The sequence below is a fragment of the Rhinolophus ferrumequinum genome, chromosome 10 (genome assembly GCF_004115265.2).
Source record: "Rhinolophus ferrumequinum isolate MPI-CBG mRhiFer1 chromosome 10, mRhiFer1_v1.p, whole genome shotgun sequence".
Lineage (NCBI taxonomy): Eukaryota > Metazoa > Chordata > Mammalia > Chiroptera > Rhinolophidae > Rhinolophus > Rhinolophus ferrumequinum.
In genome coordinates this window covers 69,490,772-69,507,231 of record NC_046293.1, presented here as the reverse complement: position 1 = coordinate 69,507,231, position 16,460 = coordinate 69,490,772, and the positions used below count along the sequence as shown (strand labels likewise).

Genomic DNA, 16,460 nt, shown 5'->3' with positions numbered 1-16,460 from the left:
CGTTTGCCTTCTCTTATCCTTTTAGGCTAAATAAACAAGGATCCAGTGTGGGCCTGGCTCTATCTGGTTAAGTGAGGAGCTCAGTGAGGACTCTAAAATGCCTGGCGGAAAACTGTGCCCTAGGAGTCACTCACCATGTTCCGTATTGTTATGCCTATTAGCCAGAGGGTCTGCAGAGCCATTTTTCTGAGGTGAAGCTTAGCAATTTTGACCAGTGAGCAGGAACTCAGTGTAGACACAGGCTTATCTATATCCATTTAAAAGTCCCTGTGTGCAGCAGGTGTAGCAAAAGATACCTTTCCCCGTCTTCCATTTTATAAATAAGATTGAATACATATAATCTCACTTAGTCTAAATTAGGTGATCTTGTCCCACATCTTTATTGTCTTAAAATCTATTTTTCCTTTCCTTTAAAAGTATTCTCACTAAGGTAATTTAAAAGATTTTAGGCTCTTAAACTATGTTTCTGTATATTATAATGGAGACTGATAATTTCTGTTCCAGTTAGACCCATTTGTCTGGGAGGGACAGGCACTCACATTATCTTAAATAATGGAAAGTTATTTCAATGATCAAGAAAGGAGGAAAGGAATTTAGGAAATGTGAGGGAGACTCACAGTGAGAGGGTCATATAGAGATGAAACTAGTCCCAAAGCTGAGACCCTCTGAACCAAGACTTTTTTTTTTTCTTCTGCCTTTGACTTAGCAGTTTTTCCAAAGCAGCTTCTCTTATCCTCCTGCTATGGACGCCTCTCCCTCAACTAAGATCTACAGACTGCCATGGTCTGTTTCCCTGTAACCTCCTCAGATTGCTTATCTCTTCTATTGTGCCTCTTAGTCTTTCTCTAGGCAGCCTTTCAATTAAGCTGAAATGGCCTACTATTCTCTTAACTTTTTTGAAACAGCACTGATAAGATTGACTTCCCTCATCCTACTGTAGGGATCAACCTGTAGGGCCAGAGCAGAGGCCACAGTGGAGTCCAGGAAATGGCTGCACTTTCCCCATGAGCTGTAGCTTGGAGAGGTGGGTTGGGGCAGTCTCTCTTAAATGGTGGCATATTTAACACAGTTTGAGATTTTTAGGGATACTCTTATCTAGTTATTGACCAGAATTATAATTAGCTTTTCATTCCTTATGATTCTTCTAGCCACCACATATACCAAGAAAACTTTCCTTATCCTTTCAGTCCAAGACTAGGTTTTTACTAGGTGCTGTCATAGCACATACCAGGTAGCCTTGCAATTGCCGGGGTGTCTCCTCCTTTGGACTGTAAGTTAATTGAGGACAGAGATTATGTTACATTTATCCTCATTATGTGTCTGCCACATGGAAAGTTTTATATATGTGTGTGTGTATATATATGTATATATATATGCATATGTAATATGTATGTGCATATATATATATATATATATATATATATATATATATATATATATGATTTAACCTTGAATGAGTGTAGAGGGTAAAACATATTTGATTTGCACATGTCCATGAAATAACTATTTAGGATATATGATCAATTTGTAATGTAATCTCCATTACACTGTAATTGCAATGTTTTAAAACCTCTACTCATTGTGTGCCACAAAGGGTGAGAAACAAAACTAAACATTATCACTAGGGTACATGTTCTTTATAATCTGTAATGAGTGACTCTAATATAAATGGCCATTTAAAATGATTATTTAAAGGTAATTGATTTTATGCAACCCTTCCCTGTACACTTTGATATATTCAGAATATATATTCTATTATTTAAAATTGTGGAACTTTTTATTATTGGCTGGTTCTATCATTTCTCCTAACCAAATATTTGACAGAAAAAACGTTGGCATATTTTTCCCAGTTCAAAAATGTTCCATTGACATTTTAAGCTAATTTTATTTTTACCAGTCCAAAAATTGTCTTTTTCACTGAGCAAGTTTTATTGCTGGAAAATTAACTGGGGGTGTCAAGAGTAAGAAAACATGTCAGACATTTTGCACTTTCTGTCAGGGTCATTTATTTATTCAATCATTCACAAGGTTAGTTCATTCTTTTAAAAACAGTCAAGTCCTAATTCATATTTTTTACATATTTAAATGAACTAATTACTGAGAGAACAGCCAGAGATTATAAAACTCAGCCCAGTGTAATACCGTGTTTCTCCAAAAATAAGACCTAGCTGAACAATCAGCTCTAATGAGTCTTTTGGAGCAAAAATTAATATAAGATCCAGTCTTATTTTACTGTAAGACTGGGTCTATAATATAATATAATATAATATAATATAATATAATATAATATAATATAATATACACCGGGTATTATATTAATTTTGCTCCAAAAGATGCATTAGAACTGTTTGTCTGGCTAGGTCTTATTTTCGAGGAAACACTGTAGCAAATGTAGAGGCAAAACATGACAGTTTTTCCTTCTTTAAAACCATCTAGGGTTCTTGATATGAATGCCCAAGATGTACTGGAACAATTTGTGAAAAACAGAACTTTCTCTTGCTGCCAAAGGCAGATATTTGTTGCTTTAGTCTACTAGGGTATTGCCATTTGTGGGAACTCTGCTAGGTCTGAAATCTCCAACCTGATTAGAATATTCATGACAGGAAAGTCTGCTATGCAAAGTGCAGAAAATAAAGAAATAAGATCTGCCAGAAAATATAAATAACATTGTTATTTCTGTCTAAATTCTTAAGAATAATATATTTCCCTGTTGGAGCTGTTGGGAAATAACATCTTATTGACATTACACTAAGTGTTCTTGTCATGCTGATAATCATGTCATCAATACACAGAGCCTGTTTTCCCCACAGGGGAGGGCCTAAACTCTAATTCCTCAACAGAGGCGTAACCAGGCTCTGACGTCACTGAGCTGGTCTAGCTTCGGAGCAGAAAGACACAGCTAGCACATAGAAGAAGCCCCAGACTTTGACTACCTTCTTTTAGTGCATCGTTTTCTCACTTCCACATTCCTTCTTCTATTTTTACATCTTAGTTTCTACATCAAAATATACTTGAAAAATATTGAAAAGGCACCTGTTCAAAGAACGTCCTCTTTGTCATACTTCTATTGAATTCTCAGGCTCTATGCCAGGGACTTTTATGAAAATTCAATTATCTTACAACTTGTTTCTTAAGCATTGTAAAAGCATCCCTAAAATGGGCACATTGTCTCTTTTTAACTGATGTAATCCCAATCTTTGCTCTGAGGCCAGTTCTACCTTGAGTCATAGTTCCAGCGGATGTGGAATTCCAGGAAGATATTACGTGGGAAAATCAAGTTTTCTAAAAATGACAGTAGATTAATTCATAAAAAGGATAATGATGATAACATAATATGACACCTTTTTTGTGCTTACTATGTGCTGGCAGATACCATTCTAAGTGCTTTATAAGCAATAACTCATTTTTAGATGAAGAAAATAAGGCACAGAGGAGTTAAGTAACTTGCGTAAGAAAGGATGAGAAAAGAGTGAGTTCAAGTGAGGCACTTGACTTCAGTTCAAAATTCAAGCATGTCAAGAAACTCAATAATTAAGGTTAATCATATTTAATGCAATGGGTTAAAATCAAAAGCAAGTAAATTCATAATAAGCAAAATATCACAGTTTTAAATAAAGATAGGCTGCTGTTTATTTGTTTTATGATCCAGTGTTATTGTGCAACTGGAGAAGTTGTTTCTAATCACCTCACTGTTCCCGAGTGTGAGTGGTAGTCATGACACCTTGCCAGGAGTGTTTGCGGGTTCACAGTGGTGTACAAACATATTTGAGAATTCAGGGATATATCTATGTCTGTCTATCTATCTATCTATCTATCTATCTATCTATCTATCTATCTATCATCTATCTATCTACACACATACACACATATATATTTACACAAGCTCATATATAGTGTGTATACATATATACATATATATACATATATATTAAGTTGGTGCAAAAGTAATTGCGGTTTAAAAGGTTAAAAATAATTGCAAAACTACAATTACTTTTGCATCAACCACATATATATATATATATGTATATATACATATATATATATATCTCACAGGCATGTGTATTTACAGAGGGTGCCAAAAAATGTGTACACATTTTAAGAAAGGAAAAAACTGTATTAATTGTAATACTCAATATATACTGATGCAAGTCACGTTTGACTTCTGCAGTTACAAGAGGTGCTCAAAGTGGGTACCATCAGCGCCCAGACACTTCTGATTGTGGCATACTATTGCTTGAGCATAGATAACATCTCTTAAAATGTGTATAAGTTTTTTTAACACCCCGGTATAAAAGCTTCTATTAACTTTCTCCACTTGGATCAAATAGAAGAGAATATTTGGAGTGCCTTTAGTTGTACTGTCATGGCTGACTCGATGTCCTGAATCGATTCAAAACGTTTACCTTTCATAGTCATTTTGACTTTGGGGAAGAGCCTGAACTCACACGGTGCCAGATCCAGAGAATAAGATGGATGAGGACACACCGTAATGTTTTTATTTGACAGACATTGCCATAATAGAAGCGATGTGTGACACGGAACATCGTCATGATCTAGGATGAAGTAAAGATACTCATGAAAGAGGACTTCCAGAACTACTTCAGAATGTGGCAAGAATGATGGAATAAGTGTGTTCAAAGCAAGGGAGAGTATTTTGAGGGGGATTAATGGCAACGTGTCTTATACTGTAACATTTTTAAAAATTTAAACCTTCACCGTATTATTTGATCACACCTTGTATAGAGACACATTTTCCCTTTTGCCTCAGACTGAGCTACAATATACGTTGGCAGGGCACTGTGACTAAGGCTACACAACCAGTAACTGGCAGAGCCAGGATTTAAACCCAGGTCATCTGGCATCAAAGTGTTCATTTTAACCTACAGACAGTCTCTCTATTGATGAACAATGTGCACAGTTTGCATAAAAACACAGATTTTATTCCAATGTCTTAATCTTTAAGTTAAGAAGATTAAGGGATTGGCTGATGTTTACAGAACTACTGATTATTCAGAACTTTGCAGATGTTTGTTACTTGGATATCCTTTGCTGAAATGTGGCAGCTTGTGTAGTTTTCCTTCTCTCCTTAGAGTAGTGTGTCTGCCCCAAATCAATTTCATTAAAAAAAAAAATCTGTTTAAAAACCAATAATATTGCAATAACTATGTATGGTTTCAGAAAGATATGAGACTTATTGGGGTGATCACTTTGTGAGTTATATAAATGTCTAGTCACTGTTATACACCTGCAATTAATATAATTAAAAAAACTATAATTTAAAACTATAATTTAATATAAAATTATATAAAATATAAAAAAAATATAGTTTAAAACTATAATTTAAAAAATTGTTTAAAGAAAAGGAAATGCATACTTTTTAAACCTTAAAAGTACAATTGTTATCCAGACGTTTTTAATGTTTCACTCACAAAATTAATAATATTCAACCTCAAATAGTGTAGTAATTATACTACTGTATCCATAGCAATTCCTCAAAGAAACATTCCTCCATGTAATAATAAATGAAATGTACTGGCTGATGTTCATTTTAACGAATTTCTTAAACAAAAGAAAATTAGATAAAACTACATATTAGCAATGTGTGGGTGTCAAATGACATCAATTTACACTGATGTGACTGACCATTTATAGCATTGCCTCTACGACATAGAGTAGTTGGAAAATTTGTTGCTTCTAAAATTATACAATTTAAAGTTATTTCTATTCATGGCACTGTTCTCTTTTTCTCTCTTATCTTTAATTATTGAAGGTTTAGTGTATTAATGTTTTTAGTAGTTCATAGATATGTTTCATTATTAACATAACTTGAAAATTAAATACTGCTTCAGCTGAACAAGTTCATTCAAGTGAGGTGTTTTCTTTGTTTTCTAATTTTCATTGTATTCTTAAGTATATACTTACCAGGAACTTTACATTTGTACAAAATTGAACACATATTTACATATGGGAAATATTTAATTTTTATTTTCCATTAATTGAACATTTGGTAGTAGTACTCCCAAATTTTTATCCTGAATTGCAGGGTTTCTGAAACCTTTTTTTTTTGGTGTCATATTGATTGGGGTGATCACCTTGTAAGTTATATAAATGTCCAATCACTTTGTTGTATACCTAAAACTAATATGATATTATATTAGTTGAAAAAATAAATTATTTTTTATATTAGTTGAATTATATTATTATATTAGTTGAAAAAATGATTATTAAAAAATAAAATAAAAATATGAATTTAATGAAAAAAATTTTCTATAGTCAATTATTTGTGGATTTAACCTAATTTCAGCAGTAAAATGGCTACTATTCAATCTATTTTTTTAAATTAGAGCGTTTTTATTTATTTTATTTATTTTTTAATTAAAGTTTATTGAGGTGACAATTGTTAGTAAAGTTACATAGGTTTCAGGTTGATGTATTACAGAATTTTTTTTTTCTTTTGGCACCTTATTTTAAGCTGAGAGCACTTTCACATTAATTGAAATGGTGACGGTGTGGGGATGGACTTCTCTAACTTATAGGCACTCCCCTTTACTGATAGTGGAAAGTAATAGGTTTGAGAGCTTAGAGTCAGGCATTATTATTATGACTACAGCACTCGTATGTGAATTTGGGCCTGGGCTTTAAATTAGTGTCATTCTGATCTGTGAAATACCTATTGTCCAGTCCAATAGAAGCTTCAATGTTTTGTACCTCCTTCCATTTAATTAGTTGAGAGCTCCACTTTCATTTTTGTTAATAACAACTTTATACACTAACCAAAAAAAGAGAGCAGGAATATTACACCCTCTTTTTGGGTGGTAAGAAATTTTCCCCTATCTCTTTAACTACATTGTTTTTTGGCTCATTTAAATAATCTGTGAGAAGAACCAGTGTTTCAGATTGACAAACCTTATTTACGCAAGGGGCACCCAAGCCACTTTTTTATTACTGTCATTTGAAAATGATTTTTCCTGATAAATCCTCTTTCTGTAGGTCTGATTGTACTAGATGGTTGAGTATGTGCAGAATTGATGCCGTTACTCTAGAATATCCACTCTTTCCTTTTCTTCTCTATTTTCCACATTTACATGCATTGCTTCATTCTCTGGCAAAGTTCCAGGCTATTTTCAGACATTTCAGTCTCCTTTGTTGTATCCCATCTTTCCCTCGCTTTGTACAGAATGAAAACTTTCTAAAATAGGCTTATGAACCAAGGTTTGTCCAAATACTGTGTAATCAACTGACCTATTTCAGGTACAGTCTTCCTTTTCTCTCCACAATATTTCCTGCACTAATGTTTATATATTTTCATACAAAGATATTTATATGCAACGCCCAGTTATTTTTATCACCTGATTTACAGAAGGCACATATGTTTGGATGTTATTTAGTTACTTCATTTTCAACTTTTTTGTTGTTGTTGTTTATAAACCATGGTCTCAATTAACTTTTTTTTAAAAAAAACTTTTATTTATTTAAAGTGTGTTTTTCCAGGACCCATCAGCTCCAAGTCAAGTAGTTATTTCAGTCTAGTTGTGGAGGACGCAGCTCACAGTGGCCCGTGGGGGATCGAACCTTGTTAAGAGCACCGCACTCTAACCAACTGAGCTAACCCGTCGTCCTCAACTTTTCTTGTGCTGTTTTCTGTAAGTTGGGTGGCTTGTTACTTTTCTGAACGTGGTCTGTGTTCTTTCACACTTCTGTGAATTTTTTTTACACCAGTTCCTTCTCCAAAAACATGAGATTCTTCTGGCATGCCTACCACAATGTCCGTTAATCATTTCCCTATCCATTCTTCATCACTAGGTTTATGTGACTTTAAGGTGTTTACCATTAGACTCATCTTTTTTCTTCTCTGGACTCTCTGGTACTCTGCTGGCATTCTCTGTATCCCCTAGAGCATAAATATTCTCTCTCTACGTGATCTCTGTCTTTACAGTGTATCACCTGTAAGGAGAGATATCATGCCATCTTTGTATCACTTATAGTATGTAACACAGTTTTTATTTCATGATATAACTTGTCCATATCCAGAGGAAAAGATGAAGACTATACCAACTTTTAATCTAATGTCTAAGAAGACTGCATCTTCAGGTATTGTAATTCAGAGGGTCAGTGAGGACAATTTCTTCCTAAACCCGAGGCTTGAAACCTGGCTGCCTTAGTGTAGCACGCATCTGATTGGAGGTTCTGAAAACTGAAAGTGAACTCTTCCATTTGCTAGCCATGTTTCAAATAGCTCTTTCTAAGAAGCACATGTTTTCTGTAAAGTATAGAATATGTGGGACATTGCGTTAGCCAAATTTATACAAATTCTATCATTTAAAATATCATTGAATAAACAAAGATTTCTAAGGTTAAAGAACACAATACACATCTTACCGGTTCTTACTTTATATATGAATTCAGTTTATATTTGAAACATATTCATTTTATATGTAAGTCTCCTTTTGCAAATAGAACACTAATATTGTGGACAAGCCTCATCTTGAATGCTTAACAGTGAGAAAAAAATGTCTCTGATTCACCTATTTGCATTCTATTGAGTAGTAAAATTTCACCAAAATTGCTTGAAAAGAAGATTTTGAGCAAAGCACTCAAAGAAAATTTTTTTAGGTCGTCATAGTAGGTGAGTCTTGAGAGTTGAATTGCCCTGCTTCAAAAGAATCTGTTAAAACTATATAAAACTTTATAAAAATATGATTAATTCATAAAATCAGTAGCTCCTATGGAATGGGCAACGAATAAAACTGAGTAGGCACAACCTAAGGGAAAACTTGAATAAAAATTACAATTAAAAAGTGTGAGCACATGTTGATGAAAAGCTAAGCATATGAAATATCTTTAAGCTGAGTTCAGCCATACAGAAAATACATATATTGAATTTGCCTTGGAGTACAAGAAGCACTATTCGATTTTTAACTCAAATGGACTGTGATGAGTTCATTTTATTCAGCTAAGTAGCAGGCACTGTTCTAGGCACAGGGAATGTAGCTGTGAATATTCATTTCTTTAACTTCATGGACCTCTAACGATTTTTGCACATGAGGTCTATTGATGCTATTGAAAGTCACACATTCCAGTACGAAGAGGAATAAATGCACAGCCCTGCCAAAATCTGAGATATGTCTGAGAAGAATAAAAGGACCTTAATTAAAAAACAAATAATATGGCATTCCAGAAACTTTCTATGAACAATAAAATATTTTTGGACCAGTAAAATTGGGTTATGATTAAGTTTTCATTTGTACTTTTCTTTATTCCCTAAGTCATGAAGTCTCTTTATGTGTAAATACCCAAGTAGGATCATTTAACTGTACCCATGTTTATTCCTATTCATTACATCTCTATTTTAAGATTGATGGAGCATCAAATGGCACATTACAAAAAGGTAAAAATCAATGCAGGTGAAGGATTTTAGGACACTGTGAAAAGCTACTTTGTATCATGAGGCTTCTGCTAAACATTTAAAGACAGATGGGTAGGAGGACAATTCACCATTTCCCCCTAAAGAAATCTAACATTTATCACCTTTACATCACGTTAAGAATTCTATCTTAATCAGAAAGAGCTGTTTATAAGGTGGAAAGAATATTTACTTAGGTTATTGAATTGATTTAAGTTTGTATAAACATCAAGAAACATGGCAACCCAGCTCTCAATCTTTGTCAATTGGTGGGACTGTAATAAAATCCTGCCGAAAAGTGCATCTAGTGAACATGACTTGCAAACCATATAAACAGCATCTTAAGGCTTTCAGTATCTTTAATACTTCCATTTAGCACAGCTCCCCTCTGCACGAGGGATTTAGATTTAGACCCAGACCAGTAAGTGCAGAACCTAAATTAGACCTAACACAGTAGGGGCTGTATATACTATATAAACTCTGCAGAAAGGTGAATAATAAGATAGAGGGGGAGCTCTGAAGTTTCATGAAGCACTGAGTCAATGTCAATAGGATACACGGAAAAAGGAAATTTTCTGGAATTTTTTTCCTTAACTAGATGGGGAAATCTGACAGTTTAGATCTGTGACTTGTTAATGGCAGTAACCTCATATTCTATTCCTTTTTATTCTTACACATAGTAAAGTACTTTAGCTCCCATGGATGCAAATACATGTTGCTGACCAATTAATAACTAGGGAAAGAAAAAGCATAAAATCAGATAGCATGAAATTTTCGCTATCGATCTAGAAGCTCAAAGAGACATGATATTGAGACCTTATGGATATAACCAGTAAAATCAACCTGAATTTAAAACATTTTGGCCATTCAATGTTCTAAGGACTAGATGTTCAAAATACTTTTCCTAAACACAAACCAGTGCTTTGTTGCATAATATTTCCATGTTCACTTGGAATTGAACACATAAACTTATGAATGGCACAGCTATTCCAATTGCTACCAGTATTGCCATGCAACATGGTTGTGGAAGAATGTGATAGGTATCTTTTAAGACAACATCCAAAGAGATTTGAGAATATACTTCTTCAAATTTCCATACATTTTTTCTTGCTAACTTGATATTGTATAAAAACGTCTAAATTGATTTGACTTATTTTTGTTTTAAAACCATATAGCTCTAGGAGACATTTATTCATTCACATATCCAATATAAAAAGTTATATAAATGCTAGAAAAATACATTTTGGAAATATGTTTAAGGTTTAAAAGAATAAAAAACAAAGAGATACATTTATACCTTATTATAGGATACATATTTTGCTCCATTAAGGATTTAACTAAAGATATTTTATACAAAGTTTTCTGTATTTTAACATAGCCTTTAATTTTCAAATATACAAACCAGCCAGGAATAAACTTAAAGTCTCAATCTAAAAAAGCTGAATCTAGTTTAAAACCCTCAAGATAGTAATTATTTCCAAATCATGTTAGGTATTTTTATCAGTTGAGCTTTCAAAGTATCTTTGCATAAATAATCTCATTTCATATTCCCAGAAACCATGAGATATTTTATTTCCATTCTGCAAATGAGAAATCTAAGTTTCCTGAGGGTTGAATACCTTTTTGCATAATCAGTAAGACCTAGAACAACAATTTGAATTAAAGTCACCTGCTTGACTGTCTGGTGCCCTTTAGATGACCCCATATTGTTTTGACATTGGCCATACAAATATTCAGAAACTAGTAATTTTTGTAATTTGATTAGCTGAATAATTTTCAGTATTTTTATATAAAACTAAGAATTGTAGACATTTTAAAATAGAGACGCAATATGAAGTTATAGTGAAATTCTCCAGTTGTATTACACCACCCAGCAATAACATGTTAATATTTAAGTGAGTTTTCTCACCGACTCAGTAACACAGCTATGTATGTATCATAAAACAGGATCACAATTCACATATTACTTTGTAATCCGCTTATTCCCTACTTTGTAATATATCATGACCTCCTTTCCATATTATCACATATCCTTCAGAATCATTCATAGAATCTTTCTCCTATTTATTTTTCTCATTGTGTTTAATAATGTCAAGTAAACAGAAAGACCTGCTTCCTGTGGTGAAAAGTAATCTATATGAAAAAAAACCTCTCTCCATTGCCTATGTCATAGTTAGCACTACAGAAGACCTTGGATTTCCACTTCTTGCTGAGTTTTCCAGGAGCCTTAAGAATGAACATATTGTTTAGTTGTTTGTCACAGGAAGTGGGAGGAGGTGAACAAGATGGAAAGTTTTAGAAGGCAAAGTCAGTAGGGTTTAATGAAGCTCATTTCTCAATGAGATGTGATAAATGGCAGATACATTTGTCTGAATGCCAGCTATTCCGCTTATAACTTGTATAGATATTTTCAGGGCAGTGTACATGCATAGAGATTTTGTGAAGAAAATTTAAATTTCCTAGGTTACCAGGTGCAGGATTCACTAGATATTTTATGTACTTATATAATTAAATGTTGTAATACAGCAACTTACCAAAGGAGAGCTCTAAAAACTAAACGATCTGACTTGAAGACTGATAGAACAGGTATAATTGATGAGTGGTGCTTTACTCATCAATATTAGCATTGATATTTATAGAAATGTTGAATGTGATTTTTCATAGTGGGAACCATATTTTCTTAAAATACATATCCTACTTCAAGGATGACTAAATCCCAGTTTAGCATAGGAATGAGGATTTCTTTTTTTTTTTTAAGACACGGGACTATCAGGACTAAATTCGGGAATGTCTGGAACAAACCAGAGAGTCGGTCACCTGACCTACTTTGGTCTAAGTCCTGTCAATGGGGAAATAAAGGTGATGTGATTGAAAGTGTGAATATGAGTCTGTAAACAAATACAAAAATAAAACTAAACAGAAACTATCAAGATAATAAGACGTACAAGAAAGGACAAGCTGCTGGTCAGTCTAGGAAATATTTTCAGGGATTCATCGAGACAAATTAGAACATAAGAAATAAAGGTGTCTCTATTCATAAACTTCCCAAAGAATCTACAAAAGAAGCTCGAGAATTAGCAAGCGAGGAGCTGAGTCCAGCCCAGCTCAGCTCACGCTGCATGTGCCCCTGTGCCTCTGAGCTGAGACTGGCCTCAACTCCTGGGAGGCGGTGAACTGCAAGATCCAGGCTCTGCCCCAGCCGGCCGATGAGGCAGTGACCCGCACAGGGTCTGCTGCTGGAGCTGGACAGTGAGCTCCAGTGGCATGAGAAAGCCCAAGAGGGGGTGGCAGCTTTCAGTCTCTCAATCCAGCTCCTTGAGAGTTGGGCAGGGCTCAAGAACAGCTGGCCATGGTCCTGAGGAAGCTGGAGGAAGCAGAAAAGGCTGCAGGGGAGAGAGAGGAATGAAAGTGATAGAAAACCCGGCCAAGAAAGATGAGGAGATGGAGATCCAGGAGTTGCACCCTAAAGAGGCCGAGCACACTGCAGAGGAGGCTGACCACAAAGACGTGGAGGTAGCTGGTAAGTTGTCATCCAGAAGGGCCAGCAGGAAAGGGCAGAGGAGTGTGCCTAGGTATCTGAACTAAAATGTGGTGACCTGGAAGAAGAACTCAAGAATGTCATTAACAACCTCAAGTCACTGAAGGCTGTCTCTGAAAGTATCCTGAAAAGGAGAATAAATATGAAGACGAAATTAAACTTTTGTCTGATAAACTGAAAGAGGCTGAGACCCATGCTGAATTTGCAGAGAACAGTTGCAAAACTGGAAAAGACAATTGATGACTTGGAAGAAAAACTTACCCAGGTGAAAGAACAGAATGTGGGCTTATATCAGACACTAGATCACACACTAAATGAACTTAACTGTATACAACCAAAACAGAAGCTCCAGAAGCTCCAGACCTCTGTGTCTTTCTCTTCTCATGTAAGAAGTTTCTTTTGTTACTGCATCTGTGCTTTCCTGGAAATGTCAAGCAAATTATGAATATGTGACCAAATATTTTGTTTCAGAGAAGCTTTGAGCACCAGCTAATTCTAATTCTTTCCTTCCTCCTCTTTCTTCTTTCTCTTTTTCAAATTTCACCAGCTTTTTCAGCTCTATTTTTATCCTTAAATTGCATTTATTTCTAAGGTTGGCAGGGTGTTTCCTATTGAACAAATTCTTAAGACTGAGGGCATATGGTTCCTGGGACATTAGACAACCTACACTTTCAAAATACAGACTCCAATATCTGGTCACTGACCAATTTAAAGGTTTGAAGAATAGAACCTCTGGGCCACTGGTGGATACACAACAGGAGGCCAGGGACCATCACATTAAAATGAGTGGGGATTTTCCATCCAGAGGAAGAAAGGAGGGTGTTATTGTGGGAAGTCATAAAGCACAGCTAGATTAACCTAATCACCCTGGCCCATTTCCACATGCTGCCACGCAGAACAAACATCCTCTGAACAGTCAGCATGAGAATGCTTGGGAGATAGTCATAAAATTTTCTCTAATATGAAACCACCCACTCAGCAGGAGTGAATATGGTAGAATTTAGTTCTGTTCAGGGGAGCCATATCAAAAAGCCTGCTGCCATCAAAAATTGAGCAAGAGCATCTTTCTATTAATAAATATTGGGCAGAAGGGGCCTCTCTGGCAGCAAAGATAAAGTAACTGGACTAACTTCATCTCCTCTGTACTTTAGGGAATGATAAATTGAAGATTTACATATCTAGGACTTTAATTCCTTTTCAAGACTAAGTTAATAAAAGACCAGGAGTCTCCTGATTTAACTGGATATGGAATATTTTCTAGACAGGGTTGCACACTTTGGCTTTGTTATGTTATTGCTTTCTCAGTTAACATCTCAGAGCTGAAACATTCCATATTCCCCAGCAGTGTAGGGTGCCAACTCAAATTTACAATTCTGACTAAAAATCACCCTGCTTCTAGCTTATCCAACTCCTCTGCCCCCTCACTCCTATTTATAATTCATCACACTACCCAGGAGATAGACTACCAAATTGTGAAATTGAATAAAAACACATTTTTCATTTAGATTCTTGCAACTGTATCATATGTCATAGTATCACTGTTTCTACATTTTGGTCAAATACATTTTTATATAAACTACAAAAAAAGAATTAATAAGTGAGTGTAACAAGGTCACATGTTACAAGGTCAATATATAAACATCAATTGCCTGTCTATATACTAGAAATGAACAATTAGAATCAGAACTTTAAATATTATAATACCATTTACTACACCAAAAAATAAAATACCTAGTACAGTAGTACCTCGGTTTTTTGAACAGCTCCGTTGACAAACCTTTCGGGTTATGAACGCTATAAACCCAGAAGTAAATGCTTTGGTTTTCGAACACACCTCGGAAGTCCATCATGTCACGTGGCTTCCGCAGAGTGCAAGATCCTGAGGCCTAGCTCTCAGCTGTTTTCGAACGTTTCAGAGCTCGAATGGTCTGCTGGAATCGATTATGTTCGAAAACCGAGGTACCACTGTACTATGGTCTGAATTTTGTGCCCACCAAAATTCATATGTTGAGATCCTAAACCCAAAGTTGCTGGTATTAGGAGGTAGGGACTGTGGGAGGTGATTAAGTGCTCTTATTAAAAAGAATAAAAAAGGCCCCAGAGAACTTGTTTGCCCCTTCGACCATGTGAGGACACAGCAAGAGGGTACTGTCTGGGAACTGGGAAGGGGGCCCTCACCAGAATACGACCACCTGATGCCTTGCTTGTGGACTTCCCAGCCTTCAGAACTGTGAAAAATAAATGTGTGTTGTTTATTAGCCTCCCAGCTTGTGGTGTTTGGTTACAGCAGCCTAATAGTCTAAGAAATCTAGACATAAATCTAACAAACTCTAAGAAGAATCTATATGGTGAAAAGTGTAAAACAATGATGAAAGAAATCAAAGACGATCCAAATAAATGGATAGGTGTACTGTGTTCATGGATTGAGGGACTGAATGTTATTAAGATGTCACATCTGCCCAAACCAATCTATAAATTCAATGCAAACCTAATCAAAATCCCTGCAGTATATTTTGTAAATACTGACAAACTGATTTTTTGATTTTTTAAATATAGAAGTGGTTCTGATGCAAGTAACAATGCATACCCTTGCCAGGAGCATTTGTATTTGTTTTATCTTAGCTTTTAATTGAATATAAGATTCAAACACACAATTTAACAAAGTCAATTTGACAAATATAGTTTAAAAAATAAAGTCAATACTATTGTAATTAAACCCTGATTAATAAATTGTGGATTACAAGCACAACAAAAGTTGTCTCTATTATAAGTCATGCCCATATAGGCTTGATTTTATTTCATTACTTCTTTTTGATCCTTTGGACTATTTATCTGTCTTATTATCATAGGAGACTAATCATTAGAGTTTAATATTAAGTCTTGATATCTGGTAAAAGTCCTTTCACATTGTTGTACTGTATCTATTTTATATGTGACCTTGGATTCTGTCCGTCTTACCCGTCTCCAGGACCCTGAGATGATTGCTCCAACTTGACTCCAACGCAGTTGACTGACGTATGGGACACATACTTTCACTACTGAGGTCAACGCCTGGAGTCCCTGGCTTCTTCCAGTATTCTAGATTCTGATGCAAGTATCATGTGGCAGGACATGGGATAAGGCTTCCCCATTAGCAGCCAAAAGGACCAGGCTATCTTCCCATGACACCAAGTTCGACCAATGGGAGATAAGAGATGGGAGGGAGTTGACAAATTCCTTCTCCACTCCTTTCCTGCATGGACCTCTGAGGCCTGGTATTTTCGGACAGCCTGTTTAAGCTATCCTGTCTATGTCTCCTTGTGAAGCTGTGGCCAGTTTGAGAATGAATCATATTTGCTCCTCATTGTTTTTTCCTGCTTCAAATCACTTTTTCCTTATTTTCTTCTCTGATATTCAAACTCGCAATAAGGAATTACAGTAGTATTTAAGATTTTTTTCCAAACTATTTTCTAGGGAAACTTGACTAAGTCCCCTATTGAGGTAATTTTTGCTGTTTGCATTTCTTACAAATTTAAAAAT

General features: G+C 35.2%; 1 pseudogene; it reads left to right on the top strand.

The window, feature by feature from the left end:
* The first annotated feature begins 12,190 nt into the window (after positions 1-12,190).
* On the top strand, positions 12,191-13,386 carry LOC117028854 (tropomyosin alpha-4 chain-like; annotated as a pseudogene).
* Positions 13,387-16,460: the final 3,074 nt, after the last annotated feature.